Below are 15,574 nucleotides of genomic sequence, written 5' to 3' on the forward strand. Positions count from 1 at the left end.
TTATATTCGTGTGATCATAATATATATGTGGATTATTTCCTTACTGAGTTCTTTAGAACTCATTCTTTGTGGATTTCCTTATTTTTCTCAGATGGTTATGCAGGTGCAGAAGAAATCTTGTATCCATGTGAGAACACCGCTGAAGAGATATTGGAGACGCCAATGGGAACTGGTTACGATGAGTACTAATTTTAGTGTGGATGTCACGAGTCCTCTTACAACACCCATTAAACAAGGACAAAGCTTTAGTTAGTTGTTCGTTGTTTGAATAAAGGCATGGAAGAGGGACTAATGACTCCTTTCATAGAACAACTGGAAGAGAAACCCATAAAATGCTTAAAGAATGTTCTAAACAATAATGAGACTATTTTCTTTGCTTCCTCTCACATACTTTTTTTCAGCTATTCCTAAGTATTCATTTTGGGATTTTGGAACCTTTTTATTACTATTAATTGATGAATTGTTTATTCTTATTCTTGATTATAGAATTGTATGTTTTATTTATTACTGATAGTATAACTAGATCTTGTGGCTATGGATCACATCTCCTCCCCCTATTGGAATGACATTCTTTAACCCTATGGTCATCCACATATGTTGGGGTGGATGTCTCTCAGGTCTCCTCACAACACTTAAGCTGTCTTTTGGACATCCCATGAGCCCAACCCTAACATATGTAACTCAACCACTAAATGATAACAATGGACCTGCATGATGCTCATAGGACCTAGTCACTGTCATCACGGGTCACTCTACTTCAATAACCCTTCTGAAAGAGTAGTAGCACTCAAATGGGCTCTTAGCCAAACACATCTAGACACATAGCCACCATGCACTTAACAAATCTATTTTAAATATGTATAGGCACTAGGAGTGAAATCCCCCATGATCCTAACCCCAAAATCCATATTGTAGGTCAGAGAACCTGGGGTGTAGGTAGAAGACAACTGTGGGCCATCTAGATATAGACCATTGGATTGGATTCTGAACCAATGGAAGTGGATGGTGATGATGTTGAGTTGGGAGCATTGTTGGAATTTGGAAGGAGATCTGACTCAGACGTTGACAAGCTTGGTAGATGGATCACGTGTTCCTTGGTGACATGTGTAGAGGGTCTCGAAGATCAGGCAAAACCCTTCTTGAGTGTGGAATAGGAGCTAAGGTAGAGCCATAGGCTTTCAGAGCCGTGAAGGCGCTTTTGGCCTGGTCACCCCAGCGACTAGCCTGGTTCGTGGAGAAAAAGGGAAAAATTGGAAAATGAGATTTTGAGGCCCTATATAATGTGTTTTCATTCTAAAACGTGTCATTATGATCCATAGCCGTCAGAGGACATCAAAACATTTCAGAGAGTGCTTCGCAAAGGTGAAGGACAATGTGGAGATCTTCCCAAAAGGCTTTCCGTACAACGATTTTCTAGGGTTAGTACTCATTTCCGTTCATTCTAATTTTATTTTGTGATCATTTTATCTACTACCTAGACCTTGTAGAAGCCTTCTAAGTACTGTAATAGCCTAGTTCCTCTATTCCCTTTGCCCTAGAGTGAATCCCCATTCGCTCTAGCTTATCTGTGTTCTTTCAGAATGATTTCGGAAAAGACCTAACAATTGATTCACTAGGTTTTCAATTCATTTTGCATTGCTGAATGCCTAAATAATGTTAGATCATGTTCTAGTACTACTTCAAAATTTTCTATGTATGTTTAGATGTAATTTGGAACCAATTTGGAAGCCAGTTGTTGATCCGAGTCAATTTTGTCCGTACTTGGAGACTAGTTGATTGGCTTGGTCACCTTTGGAGACCAGCCCAAGCGACCAGTACCCCCCTAGTCGACTGCCTTAGTTGCCCCAGGCAACCCATCCAACCAACCACTCCCTGCAGTGTCGGGTTTTGTTTTTCTTTTCAATATAGGACTTCTAGGGATGTTTCTAATCTTGAACCAACATGTAAATATGACTTTTTTCTTTTCTTTTTTGGGGGGGGGGGGGGGGGGGTTGTAACTATCTTTTGAATATTTTTGGAAGCTTACAAATTAACCTCAAGATGAGGAAATTCATTTACATATGCTTACTTTCAATTCCCAACACAATGTTGACTTGTATATTGATTCTATGCTACTATTCTATGGTTTCCTCATGCATATAATGCTCTGAAATTATGTTTTCTTGCTGATTTCATGATTACTAATTGACATGGTTGAGATTGGGAATATCATTATTATATATAGACTTGAACTGGGATTGTGAATTATGAATAATGAATAGTGCATTTTATTTCCTTTTGTGGGAGGTTGTTGTTTGGTGTGACTGTGAATTGGGGAATACCTAGCTTGGGATATTAGGGGTTGTGGTATGAGACACTATCCTTATATGCCCGCCAACACTTTTAATGGTTGTTTTCTTTCATGACTAGGAGGTCTAGATAACATGGTTAGGCACCTTATCATATCATTACCCTAATGGCGAGGGTATTGATGCCGAGTGACTCATGGCAGCGGTATTTGGTTGGTGGGTGCCAAGAATGCGAGAAGCATAAAGGGATACAATATTGCCCTAGGGGCCATTAATTGGTAGGGTTGAATATAATAGGCTTAGGCTTGTGGGCATCCAAGAAGGCAAGAAGCTTGAGGGTACACAAGAGCTTCCTATGTGGATGACCAATAGGGTAAAGGGAATGCGTAGTTTGAGTTGGTTGGAGCCATAGGATACGTTGACTCCAGATAGATAATGGTATTGAACCAAGAAGGTGGGAAGCTTGAGGGGAGGTATTTGAACCTAGAATGACGTGACTAAGTAGATGACTTGCATCGGGTTAGGTTTTTCCCTGACATGCGCCAGTACTCATGCCAATGGTGTGGTAAGAGAGTGGTGACCTAAACACCAGCCATGGTGATGTTTCGAGAAGGATGACTGTACCCCTTATCCGAGATCTCAAGACCGTTAACCAATCTCTTAGAGATCAGAGTGACGAGACCTTCCCAGAGGAGGCTGGTGTTATATCTTAATGTGTGTCTACCTAGATATAGACTTGCACCGGTTAGAGTCTAGGAGCATTATTACGGTGCATTACATATTCATGATACTTCATACCATGTTAGCAAATTATGGTTAATACTTTTGTGCAAATGAAGGATATGTATTTTGTATTTACTTGTTGAGTTCTTCGAAACTCATCCCCTGTGGCTTGTTGTTTTAGATGTCTATGCAAGTGAAGAAGAAATCTCGAGCATGAGTTCGGAGATATTTCCCATTGATTGTACAGCTAAGGAAACAATAGAAACTGACAATGCTTGGTAGTACGATCCAAGTACCAATGTGGAGTACTATTACGACCCTGATCAACAATGATAGGAGACGCCTTATACTCCAGGATTACGAGCTGGACATCGCCCCAAAGTTACAAGTATATAAACGCTTGGAGAAGAAGGGAAAAGATTAGAAGAATTGATTTTTGTTCTAGTTTATTTTTTTTGGGTCCATCTTTCCTTTGAGGATTTGCTTATTAGATCTAACGTTGTTTCCACTCAAAGTTTTTGAGATCCTTGTTTATCTAATATGTTCATTTTTTTAATATTAAAATATTTGATTTATTCTTGCTCTTGATTGAGTCATTATGTGGAATGGTATGGATGTAACTGAAACCTGATCTTTTGATTGTGGATCCCTCCCTCTGATATTCGGGTGGATGGATACTGGCTGGGTGGATGTGACACAGGGGATAATGGGTGGTCCCATAACCCCGGGTTGGTATATAAATATGTAGGTGGCAATCTATCACCAAAATCCAACACACCACATTCAACACATCATTCGAATGAATTGAAAAAGTAACATGAACATAGATTTCAATGAATAATAACATGAACATAAACATCGAGTTACCTTTTGTCCATGTAAAATCTCATGTAATTCATAAGATAATAAATGACGATGACAATAATGAGAAGTGGAATCAAATTAAATTGCAAGATGTAGGATGATGTTTCCCCTCACCTATCAATGATAGATATGAACTTCAAAGTCCAAAAATTCCACAATTTGAGAACCGTAGAAACATGAAGATCAAAATGGGTATCAATTGGGATTCAATCGGGCTTTGAACGAGCCAAAACACGCATCCAAACCAGAGGGAGGTTGGATAGGCCTACCAAGGTCAGTCGACCGCCCATCACAGGGTTGTGACCAAGTTCTTTTGATTTTGAAATCTTCTTGAAATCCAATCACTTGGGGTTTTGGGGACTTCAATGGGACACTAGTTGTCACACCTCACCCGCCGGTCTCGGTTACCCGCCCAACAACCCGTGGGAGTGATCCATCACAGGATCCACGGTCTTACCCATCAATAATAATAAATGCAAGTAAAGATAATCATGAGCAGGAATAAGTTCAATAATTAAATAAAAAGGATTACAGGAGTCCAAATAGTCCAATAAAATAATCAAGGAAAGAATAAACTATCAAAAGAATAATGAGTTCAGCGGAAGCAATCAAAAAGAATTAAATGATCTTCTTTCAATTTCTTTCTCTAAAGCTAAGAACTTGGACTAAAGTTTATCAAGGTGAGGGGTCCTCCAATTCTTCTGCATACAATGAGCAAACTGCCTAGCAACTTGTCTCCTCCTCCCATCAATGGGTGCTATAAGCGCACTCCATGCACTCGCAGGAGCTCTTGCACAAGCTATCTCCATTTCCCATTGCCGGTGCCACATCCTCTTCATACGAGAAGGCTCCTTCATGGGAAACCAATCCATCTTCCGGCGTATATCCTCCATCTACAGGCTAATATAACATAGAAAAATAAAGGAATGGGTTCTGACGTACTCAGTAAGAACAACAATAATTCTCATCCATATGTCAAACCATCAGAAATGCAAATATGATATGTATGAAATGCAAAAGTATGAATACCACTAAGATCTAACTATGCCAGTCTCTAACAGTTGACATGCTTTAAGATGTACACCAGCCCTCCTCTGGGTAGGTCTAGTCACTCTGATCCGGCAAGGACTGGCTACCTTTGTAGGGATCCTACGTAAAAGGGTAAGTCCCACCCTGGCTCTCAAACCATGGTTGGGGTTAAGTCAACACTCTCTCACCACGACCATTGGCATGAGTACTGGCGCATGTCGGAGTTTCTAACCCAATGCAAGTCATAATGGTAACATACTACATGAAGTCCAGATACATCCCCTATGGCACAAACCAACTCAATTCAGTATCCTTCACAACCTAGGAATGAGAACCCTCACGGACTGGCTACTGCTATTGGACTCCATTCCATAACCCTATGGTCATCCACAAATTGTTGGGGCGGAAAGCTCTCATGACTCCTCATGACACCCAGTCTGCTCCTTGGACGTTCGTGAGCCCAACCCTAACATATGCAACCCTACCATTGTATGACCAACAGTGGACCACTGAGTCTCCACACGGACTGGTTACTGCTATAGGATGAAACAGAGTCACATCATTGTTGTCATGGGTCATCCGGCTTCAATTTCCCTACCGAAAGGGTAGTAGTATGTGGGGTACTTAGCCATGCAACTCTAGACTCTACCTAGGTATGTCATCCAATAGTTATGACAGTGTTGGAGATATCAGCAAGCATGTGTCCCATACCATAGCCCTCTGATATCTCAAGCCAAGATATCCCAATGGAATACCCTTTCCATCAGACCACATACCATCATCATCATCATACCACATTCATAATTTATAAAGCATCTGTAAAGACAATACAAACAGCAAGCATATAATAAGATTAGCATGCTATTCATGGTTACAGTAGTATATAAAATGAAAGAACAGTATTGGAAGACACTGGACTAGCATGTTCAAGTCATTTCCTAAAGATGAGGTTGTATGTCCTTACCTGTAAATAAGTAGAAATCATCTAGATTGCAAACTAGAAACAATTATAAGACTTTTATTGGAAACAGAGGACACCTATAAATAGGGTTACAATAATATGTAAGTCGAATGAATCAAATCGGACAAAAGCCAGAAGTTAGTTGCTCTCTGGAAACCAGCCGGTCGCTTGGGCTGGTTGCTTAGGTTGAGCGACTGCCACTAGTGACCGCCCGAAAAAAACAGAGAGTTTCAATCCGAAACTCAGGCTTCTGATCATCTAATTTCGATCCGATTTTTGGATGATCACAGTCCGAATTTCTAACCTAACACTACCACAATGAAGGGGTAACACGAAACCTAACAATTGACACCACATTGGTTACCCAAAATCCTCCCCTTGATTGGATCAATCCTTTTCACGAAAACAGGGTTTCGTTTTCGGACCTGATCTCATCAAGAGCATTAAAAAGGTAGGCACTGTAATGAGAGGATCATTAACAACCAAAGAGGGAAACAAATCTACTTTAATCATAGCCGAGGGTAAAGAATGAGTGAACAGGGAGTTACTTACCTCAACCAGATCAGTTAGAAAAGAAAGGAGAAGCTTCCAAATCACCAACAGCACTTCACTCACCTTCCAGCACGTCTCTACTACCGCCTAACCACCAAAAATAGCAATCCCGAATATACTATTCGTAAACTAGACGAGGGTTGCTATTTATAGAAGTCTGGGGGCAAAATAGGGCAAAACCCCGCAACCAGGACTAGGCGGTCGCTTGGTCCAATCAACCACCACTAGCAACCGCCCCCTAGTATATTGCTATACAAGGGTGCTTTGCTCAGGGGGTTGAAGTCCAAGTACAACCTAACCCTAATCAACACATGAGGGGGGTCTTACCTTCATTCCGAACATCTCCAGACATCACTTGCCTTCCAAAGGTCCAACTACCAAGCAAGGCAGGCTCTTCAACAAGAGAATCCAGATCCATGGGTTCAGGGTATGGATCATGGACTTCTATTCGGACACTCCACAAATTTACCCGGCTAGACCTTCGGGTTTTTGGACCTACAATATGGATCCCGGGTTAGAAATATGGGGGTTGTTACACTAGTTTTGTCCTAAAAGCACTTTCCAATCATTCCAATTAGTTCCCAATCAGAAGTCCCAAATTGGCTCTCGGAGAGTCGCCCTCGGGCATCTTAGAGAGGCTCAATCGGTCTCAAATAGGTGAAATGGGACTATTAAACACTCAAAGAAGTTGGGAAACACAAAGGGAAACTTAACCAAGCATTCAATACTAACCAACTACTTCAATCACCTCCATCAATGCAATAATTCATCACAAATACTCCAACAAATACTCGAAGAGAAAGGTTGCAAAGAGGGTTTTATGGGTTTTCTTACCTTAACACGTGATTCTTTTCGTATCTCGCGCTTTGGCATTGCTAAATGAGTGAGCTTCCTTCAAATCTCCAAGTTCATCCTCTCTCCCACGTTCGTAGCCTCCTTCTAGCATAAACAATGCATTTATGAGGTGAGAGAACCTTAAAATAGGGTTTTAACCCGAAATCCCGAAATCCCGAAATCCCGAAATTGCCCGAATTTCATGGGCGGTTGATCAAACTGTTCAATCGGTTCCAATCGATCAACCCTCTATCTCCTTCATGCAAAGCCCAATTTTGATGGGCTTAGGAGGATAGAAAGCTCTAATTATTTCCCAATTAATGGTGTAGTTTACCTTGACATTTGAGTCCTCTAGCATTGATTTTCATGCATGCCAAAATCTCATTTTTATGCCTTTAGGACTAACTTTCTCTCTCCTCTTAAACTCCATTAGGGTATCTAGGTCTTCTTTGTCTTCATCCAACTCAATGGGTTCAATTTTGAACCTCCAAGCTCAACTGAAAGGTCCATAGCTGCCTTCTACTCGAACTCTAGGTTTGTGGTCCTAAAATGATGGGTTAATGGGTTGGATTTTAGGGAATTTCACAATATTTGTCATTATATTCAACACATCATGGGTTGTGACCACCGGTGAGGCATTAGGTAGGTCACCACCTTGGGGTGCGGGCAATACTTCCACATGAGGAGGAGGAATTTCACTCCCATCTTTGTGACTTGAACTGTGTTCGGTTTCTTAAGTTAACCATCCTGTCACAAATCACAAATTCCATCATTCCCAAATTACATGGGCATATTCTCAATCATCCAATTTCATGCTTAAAACCCAAGAAACATATTCAATTGATGCATACATCTGCATGGGTGTCGCTTAAAACATAAAAATAAGGCCCAAAAACGATATTTATTGGGGCCAGTCAAATGGGCCAGTCGACCACCAAATCTCTGAAACTTCAAAAACACATCAGAAAAGGGGGATGGTCAATCTTCAGATGACCACCCGTTCAACTGCCCCTATTCTAGAGTTAAAAAAAAAAAAAAAAAAAAAAAAACTCAAAGAAGTGATTGGTCAAGTGACCGGTCAGTTAGAGTCGGTTGACCGCCCGGTCCCCTTGGGTCACAACCCGGCCAAAAACTGGCTGAGTCAGAACAAGTTGGTCCAATTCTCGGATGGTTTGACCCAATCCAGTCGGACAAGCCGAAAAACAGTCGGGTTCATCTAACCGGTCAGGAGGGCGGCGACAAGTGCTTTATATCCAACCGTTGCCCTCCTTTGGTCATTCCCACTTCTCTTTGATTTTTTTCTTGCTCTGGTGTGGGGTTCTACTTCACTTCTTGGGTGAATCCTGCTCTATATAGCGTGCTAACATGATATTTGACAACACTTTCTCCGCGAAACCACAGGTAGGCTTCTCTTTTGTACCATTTCTTTTTGTTTTCGCTTCAAATCCATGCTAGATTTGATATCTCCCTGTATTTTCACCTATGGAAAATTTAATATTATAGTAGATTCACACCGTTTATAGCATCCTTGTTACATTACCATGCATTTTAGCTCAAATATGCATATCTTTTGTTCAATTTGCCATATTTTTCAAAAATTTCACTAGTCGTGGAATTTCTTTCAATTTCCTTTTTTTTTTTCCCCTTTTATTTTCTCTTCTACTCATTGATGTCTCATCGAGGAGGGAGACGTACACCCAAGGGAGGCCGTGGCGCTAGATATAGCGTCCCCACTTGTTTGACATCGCGGAAGCAGAGTTCTTTTACAACCATAACTTTAGAGATTGAGCCATCAAGTACGGTAGATTTGTGGAGCCTCACCTCATAGCTCTGTTCAGGATCAAGGACCCAGGGGAATGTAGAACAATAAATAAATGCTGAAAGTAAATTGTAGAAAGTAAATAACAGAGTAATAAAAGGAAAGGGAAACCTTAACCAAAGAGAGGCACGACTGTAGGCATCTCTGATCAAGGACCCAGGGGAAGGGAGAACAATAAATAAATGCTGAAAGTAAATCCTAAATTAAGAATATTGAGGGGTAGATAGAAGAGGGAATGGAGGGGGGAGAGAAGATTATTGAAGAATGTTACTTACTTGCATCTTTGAACTTCAACCAATAAAAAAAAAAAAAAGATTTGAACAAATGATTCGAATCTCAACCAACCCTAACAACCAGATCTAGATCTAGAATGATCTAGATCTGCAATTGCTAGACCCAAAGAAAAATGAATCTTGAAACTTGAAACTTGAACTTGATCTTGATCTTGGACTTGAAATTGCATTACATTACATAGAAAAATTAAACCTAACCATTCAATCTATAAATTAGAATCTCACAAAAGCAAGCAAATAAAACTAGAGAAAGCCTAAATAAGCTAAAGAGAAAAGAAAATGTGCTCTTCCTAAGCTCTAAAACACGTTCTCCCTTGATGGGGTATGCTCTCCTTTTATAGAGTCTACATGGGATATGAATCTTGACAGAATTTGAATCAAACTCAGGGTTCCTATCTAACTCAACCAATTAGGGTTTTGACGTACTAATAGGACTGACTTAGAGAGATCAAATGCACAATTCCACCGTTGGATTTGAGGATCAAGAAGTCATGAAGCTCTCCTCCAAATATCAGCTCGATCAAACACAGGAAGACCGTTCGATGAAGGGCTTGATCGAAATTGAACAGAGACATTCAAAACAGGATTTTTCCTTCTTCCTTATCTGAATATAATTCTTTTTCCTCTTTTTCTTTCTTTAATCAAATTACAAATAGTAAATAAGATATTGAAGTATGCAAGGACTCTTTTCTCCATTTGGACTCTCTCAATATTATCTCTGTAGATTTGATTGATAATTTATAATCTTAGCCGTAGATCAAATTTGCCTTCTTTATCTCTTAAATATTCGGAGTTGGCTCATAATCACATCTCTAGCCCATCATGCTCCAGATCAGGCCCATTTTTGCATTTGAGAATTTGAATGGACCTCTTGACATGTAAAATTGCATGATTCATACCCAAAACTCCAAATATTTGCTTAAATCTTGAAAAGTTCTAAAATCTGCAAAAACAACATAAAACCCAAGGTAGCTCCACTCTAAGTGTGTAAAATGCATGCTTTATGCCCTAAGATTTCACACATAAATGTGCTCATCACCCTTCAAGGAGGCCGTGAAGGTACGGCAAAGAAGTTCATTCTCCTGTCCGAGAACAGTCATCATGGATTTGAAGTAACTAATATGTTCTTTCGGGTTTGTTTTTCCTTCGAATGGAGTGAAAGTTGGCATGATAAAATTTTGAGGGAGGGGCATATTCATGATCTCATCTGAGAATGGCTCCCGATCCACAACGTCTAGGTCCTCATCATGGTCCCAGTTTTCTATCTTTGTTCCACCTTGGTCATCCTTCTCCGGAGGCGATTCTACCTTGCTCCATTGCTCCTGACTCCGCAATGCTTGTTCTTCTGAACTGCGTTCGGGAGACTGATACCCTCGATCGGGCTCCTTGGGACTCTCCCCTTGTTGTTTGCTTTCGATCCGGTGACTCCTTTGAGGAAGGGACCTTGTTCGGGAAGGTACCGAGATGCGGTCAAGGGCGCTGACCCTTGTGTCCTTTGGCTGTCTTTGACCGTGTTCTGTCTGTATGAGCTGACCTTTGGCCTTTAGCTCGCACTCCTCTCGGGATTCCACCTTGTGGTCGGGTTCTCCTTGCATTTTGGAAGGCTCTGAGTAACCTTCCCGTTTGGGTGTTTTGTCTTGGTCCTTGTTTGACTCCAATCAGATGGACCAAAGCGCTCAACACCCCCTGCATCTCGAGCATTCCTCTTCGGATTTCATCTACATCGGCCGTAGTGGCATGTCCCTGGTGTCACATCCCCCTAGCCGGTACCCTAACTGGCATACCCGGGAGTGTGATCCACAACCCCGAAGATCAAGTATCGAGGATATCATCCTCCCACATATATAATAACATAATCATAAACGGAAAATGATCAAGGTTTTGATATTATAAACAAAAGATTCAAATCAGGAAATGAATAATCAATATAATCAGAGTGCGGAAATGATACCAAATGTAATCACATAAAAAAGAAGTAGAGTGAGGCAGAAACTCACTCCACAGATACAACGGAACTTAGTATGTAAGTCTAAAAAGAATTACAATTGTTTCTAAAGAAAAGCAAGAATAGAATGTTCAAAGTAAACTACGCGTTTTCTAATTTATAGATGACATCTTCAAAATAGTGGACTTCATCAATCCAACATTGATGTTCCAGCTCTACATTACGTCTAATCGTAGTACGCAATGTGATTGCTCGTGGGATCATCAGGGTTATCTTCATAATTGCCAGTGCCTTGCGTGTAGTACGCTTCTTCGGCTTGCGCTTCATCGTCTTGTCCTTCATAGTAGTCAGTACCTGTAGAATAATCTAACAAAAAGATTGTACAAAAAGGAGTGAGTTCGAATGAACTCAGTGATAACTCTATGAAATAGAGTTAAGTTTGGTAACTTTATACTTGAGATGGCTTGATTTAAGAGCATTTTGTCCTTGTTTTAGTGATAGTATTCATTAGATGTAGTCTATTTAGTCTTAACATGTTGAATCTTGTTTAGCTCATTATTATCACCTTTACATGAGTTTCTCTTCAGATTTGTGGATGAATTTGACTGTTTCTCTTTCTTTTGAAAAATGTAGGTAAAGAGCCATAATAGGAGAAGAAGCTTTCCTCTTACTTTGCTGTGAAGTTGCTGCAGCAAAACGGAGCAGAATATTCTTAGATCCAATACAGGTGGAAATGACCAGAAGGGGCTAACTTAAGAGGACATAATTCTTGTAAATATATAATTGTTCTCAGCCCTTGATCTCAGGAGGAATGTTCTAATCCTATGGCCAGAATCTAACCTAATGATTGAAAGCATTTTTGGAAGAAAGAGAAGGGGGAAAAGGAGAAGAATGAGGCACATTGGGCTAAGGGAGGCAAGAGAGTGCTCGGCTGAAGCGAGGAGAGATAGAGAACGAATGCTGGAGCTCTTGTGGAAGCAAGGAGCTGCTGGAGTTGCTGATTTGCTGGAGAAGAAGGCTGGAGCTCGTGTGGAAGCATTGAAGCTTTAGTTTCTTCTTGTTTTTATAACTCTATCTTCTTACTTTCTAGTCTCATGACAACTATACTTGGTTTTATGCATTTGAATTATGTTATGGGTTAAATCTTTGCTGTATTAGGATGATAGTAGTACCTAAACCTGAATTTTGAGATGTAATTAATCATGTGTTCTTTAGTTTTATTGCAATCCACTTTATTGTTAATGAATTCAGCATGTTATATTGACTAATTTCAGTTCTTGAATGATCTTTCTTGAATGAATGTTATGATTTCATTAATTGGAAAATTAATGGAGTCTAGGTGTTTGTTGAATTGTGTGAGTTAGCATAATCTTTAATTAGGTTGTGTTAATTAGTAGGTTGGGTAGGAATACCCAATTACCTCACATTACCATTGATTGGATTAGGTTTAAATTGCATTCTTAATTCAATTCTTCATAGGAATATGTAGATGTTGATTTAGGATGCTAGCTTATGTGTACTAGAAAATACCATATTGCCATTCATTCCAAGTTCTTGAATTATCTTGGGGTTGTAGTATTGCTTTAGTATTTGCATTATAAAATTCAGGGGAAGGGAAACTTGATTCTTAACACACTTGTCACTCACTAAGTTTCTTCCATTGCTTAATCTACATTTTAGTTCCTTAGTTTTCTTTACCTGTCATTTGGTTATTTAGTTAGTCAATCACCAATCAACCTTGTTAATTTCATTTAAATCAATTTTACTTTTACATTGAAGCTAAGGATATAATTCTCCATGGGATTGATACTTTACTTATCATTTATTACTTGATTGCGATACGTGTACTTGTGTAATATCTTGAGATACAAGCAACAAGTTTTTGGCGCCGTTGTCGGGGAATTTTTGTCTTTGATAATTAGTGTAGAAGTACTTGTTTTATCTATTGAAATTATTTACTTTGATATTAGTTTTCTTGTATTTCCAGGTGCTTTTACCCTTGTATGAGCACGCTGCCTGATCAAGAGTTGGTACCCTTTGACTTTGAAATAGAAAGGACATTTCGAGCTAGAAGAAGGGAGCAGTGAGGCCTAGCAGCAGTTCCAACAATGGCTGAAGCAGTGAGAAATGGATTGAATAATAATGAGAATAATATGGCAGCTAAGGGTGATGATAGAGATAGGGCCATCAGAGCATATGTTGTCCCCATGTTGCATGAGTTGAATCCAAGCATAGTACGGCCAGATATTCAAGCACTACATTTTGAACTTAAGCCGGTGATGTTCCAAATGCTTCAAACTGTGTGACAATTCAGTGGGCTGCCAACTGAAGTAAACTCAGAGTTTCTTAAGGTAGAAACCAGAGAGTATACGATCTATGTTATTATGAATAATTGTCCTTACCTTGATTATCGCCGAAGATAATCCAAAGATCAAAGAGAGAGACTCCAAACTTAGCAAATAAGCCCCTAACAATCATAGATACAACATTAGGAAAGATACCTCAAAGATCAAAGAGCAAACGAATCAAACTGAGCGAAAAATGAAGCTACTGACATCATTGGTCGAGTGCTTGATCTACTGACCCAGTCGACTAATCGACCAACCGAGTCAGTATGGAAATGCAAAAACTAGATTGGTCATAACTTCTTCGTTTGAAGTCGGATTGATCCGAAATTTGAAGGGGAACTTCCTAGAATGTATTAGAACTGTATAGGAAGGTAAAATCATCAAGTCAAGGTCAAGAGATGGGTTCTTGATTTGAACCAAGAAGTTAGGGTTTCAACCTTATGGCTCTCATGAACAGGCTAGGGTTACAAGATGAAAGGGAAATAATTGCTAGCAAGAAAATCATTGAAAGAGAGTTTAGATTAACATAAATATAATTCATGTGGTTACCCTCACATGGGAGGTTACCAATGGTTTCCAAAAAGATCAAACAAGGGTCAGGGTTTCAAGAAAAGTTTCAGGTTAGGGTTAAGATCATGACGATGATCATGGATCTCAAAGAATAGAATGAGATCATGGAATAAATGGTTGCAAGAATGCAGCATCTTCTTCCTGATCTCAATCAAGAACAAAATCGAAGAAAGAATAATTTAAAATTCAGAAGAGATACTAACCTTGAATTGACAAATTAGAGATGAGAGGCTTCAGATCTGCAGAGGAATCTTTGAAACCACCGGAAAGAGTTTTGGAAAGGTCTTCCCATGTCACAAAGTGTTTAGGAGGCAGCCGTAACTAAGAAACTCGATGTAGGTTTAAATAGAGAGTGAAAAACCCTAAAATTGGATTTTCTCGGATTTAACACACAGTTGGTCGATTGCTTGGTCGACTGGCCTAGTCGACCAATGAGTTGACCAATCAGGTTAGTAAGGTTCAAACAGGGAATTGAAGGATCAAATGGGCTCTAAACCTCAAGGGCTTTTGCACACACATCAAAGTGACATACCTAGTGTGTAGAAATACCTTAAAACCAAGTCAGATAGTACTCCAAGTCCTTCAACTAATCTCATCTTTAGACAGGTGCAGCTTTCTTTCCAGATCTGCACAGACCTCCAAGTATGGAACTCCATCATCAACATCCATGGGTTCAGAGTCAAACACCATGTCTTCTACTGAGATGGCCCATAGTTGGCTTCTTCCTTTACTCCGGGTCTTCGGACCTAAAAACAACCGGGTTTCCAGGTCAAGGTTAGGGTTAGGTTAGGGCTGGGTTTCACACCTGGGGCCTCCTTGACGTGCCTTCCCCATGAGGAATTTTAGGTACCTGATTATCCTCGGGAGGTTCTTGTTCCACTTGGGTTGAAAGTTCGGCTCCATCGTCTTGATGCGTTTGATCTTCTAGGTTCGGGTTACCACTGGCCATCTCTTGCCGAGTACACTCGTTACTCGCTCCTCGCCTTGCCATGACTTAAAGATTGTCGTTCCCACAGTCGGCGCCAAACTGATGCGTCTTAGTTATTATTTTGATGCCGACTAAGCCCCTTCTGGTTCCCAAGACGATGAGTCCTGCAAGAAAGGTTAAACACAGGTTGGCTCGTATGCCGGGAAGCCACCTCCGATGGCTAAGTCAAACAGTGAACAGATTAAGATCCCGTGCAAGGGCTACATAGGGTTGTGTTCATAATGTATTGGATGCTTACCGGAGGAGTGAGTCCTTGTTTTTATAGTGTATGTATTACCTCTTCTGTATTAGGCGGGTTTCTCGGCAAGAGTCGCTCTCTCACCCTGGACTATGCTTCCTTGTCGTCCGCCTGCTTAATCA

Source organism: Hakea prostrata, chromosome 4 (genome assembly GCF_041222555.1).
Source record: "Hakea prostrata isolate BN-2017 chromosome 4, UWA_Hpros_2, whole genome shotgun sequence".
Taxonomy (NCBI): domain Eukaryota; kingdom Viridiplantae; phylum Streptophyta; class Magnoliopsida; order Proteales; family Proteaceae; genus Hakea; species Hakea prostrata.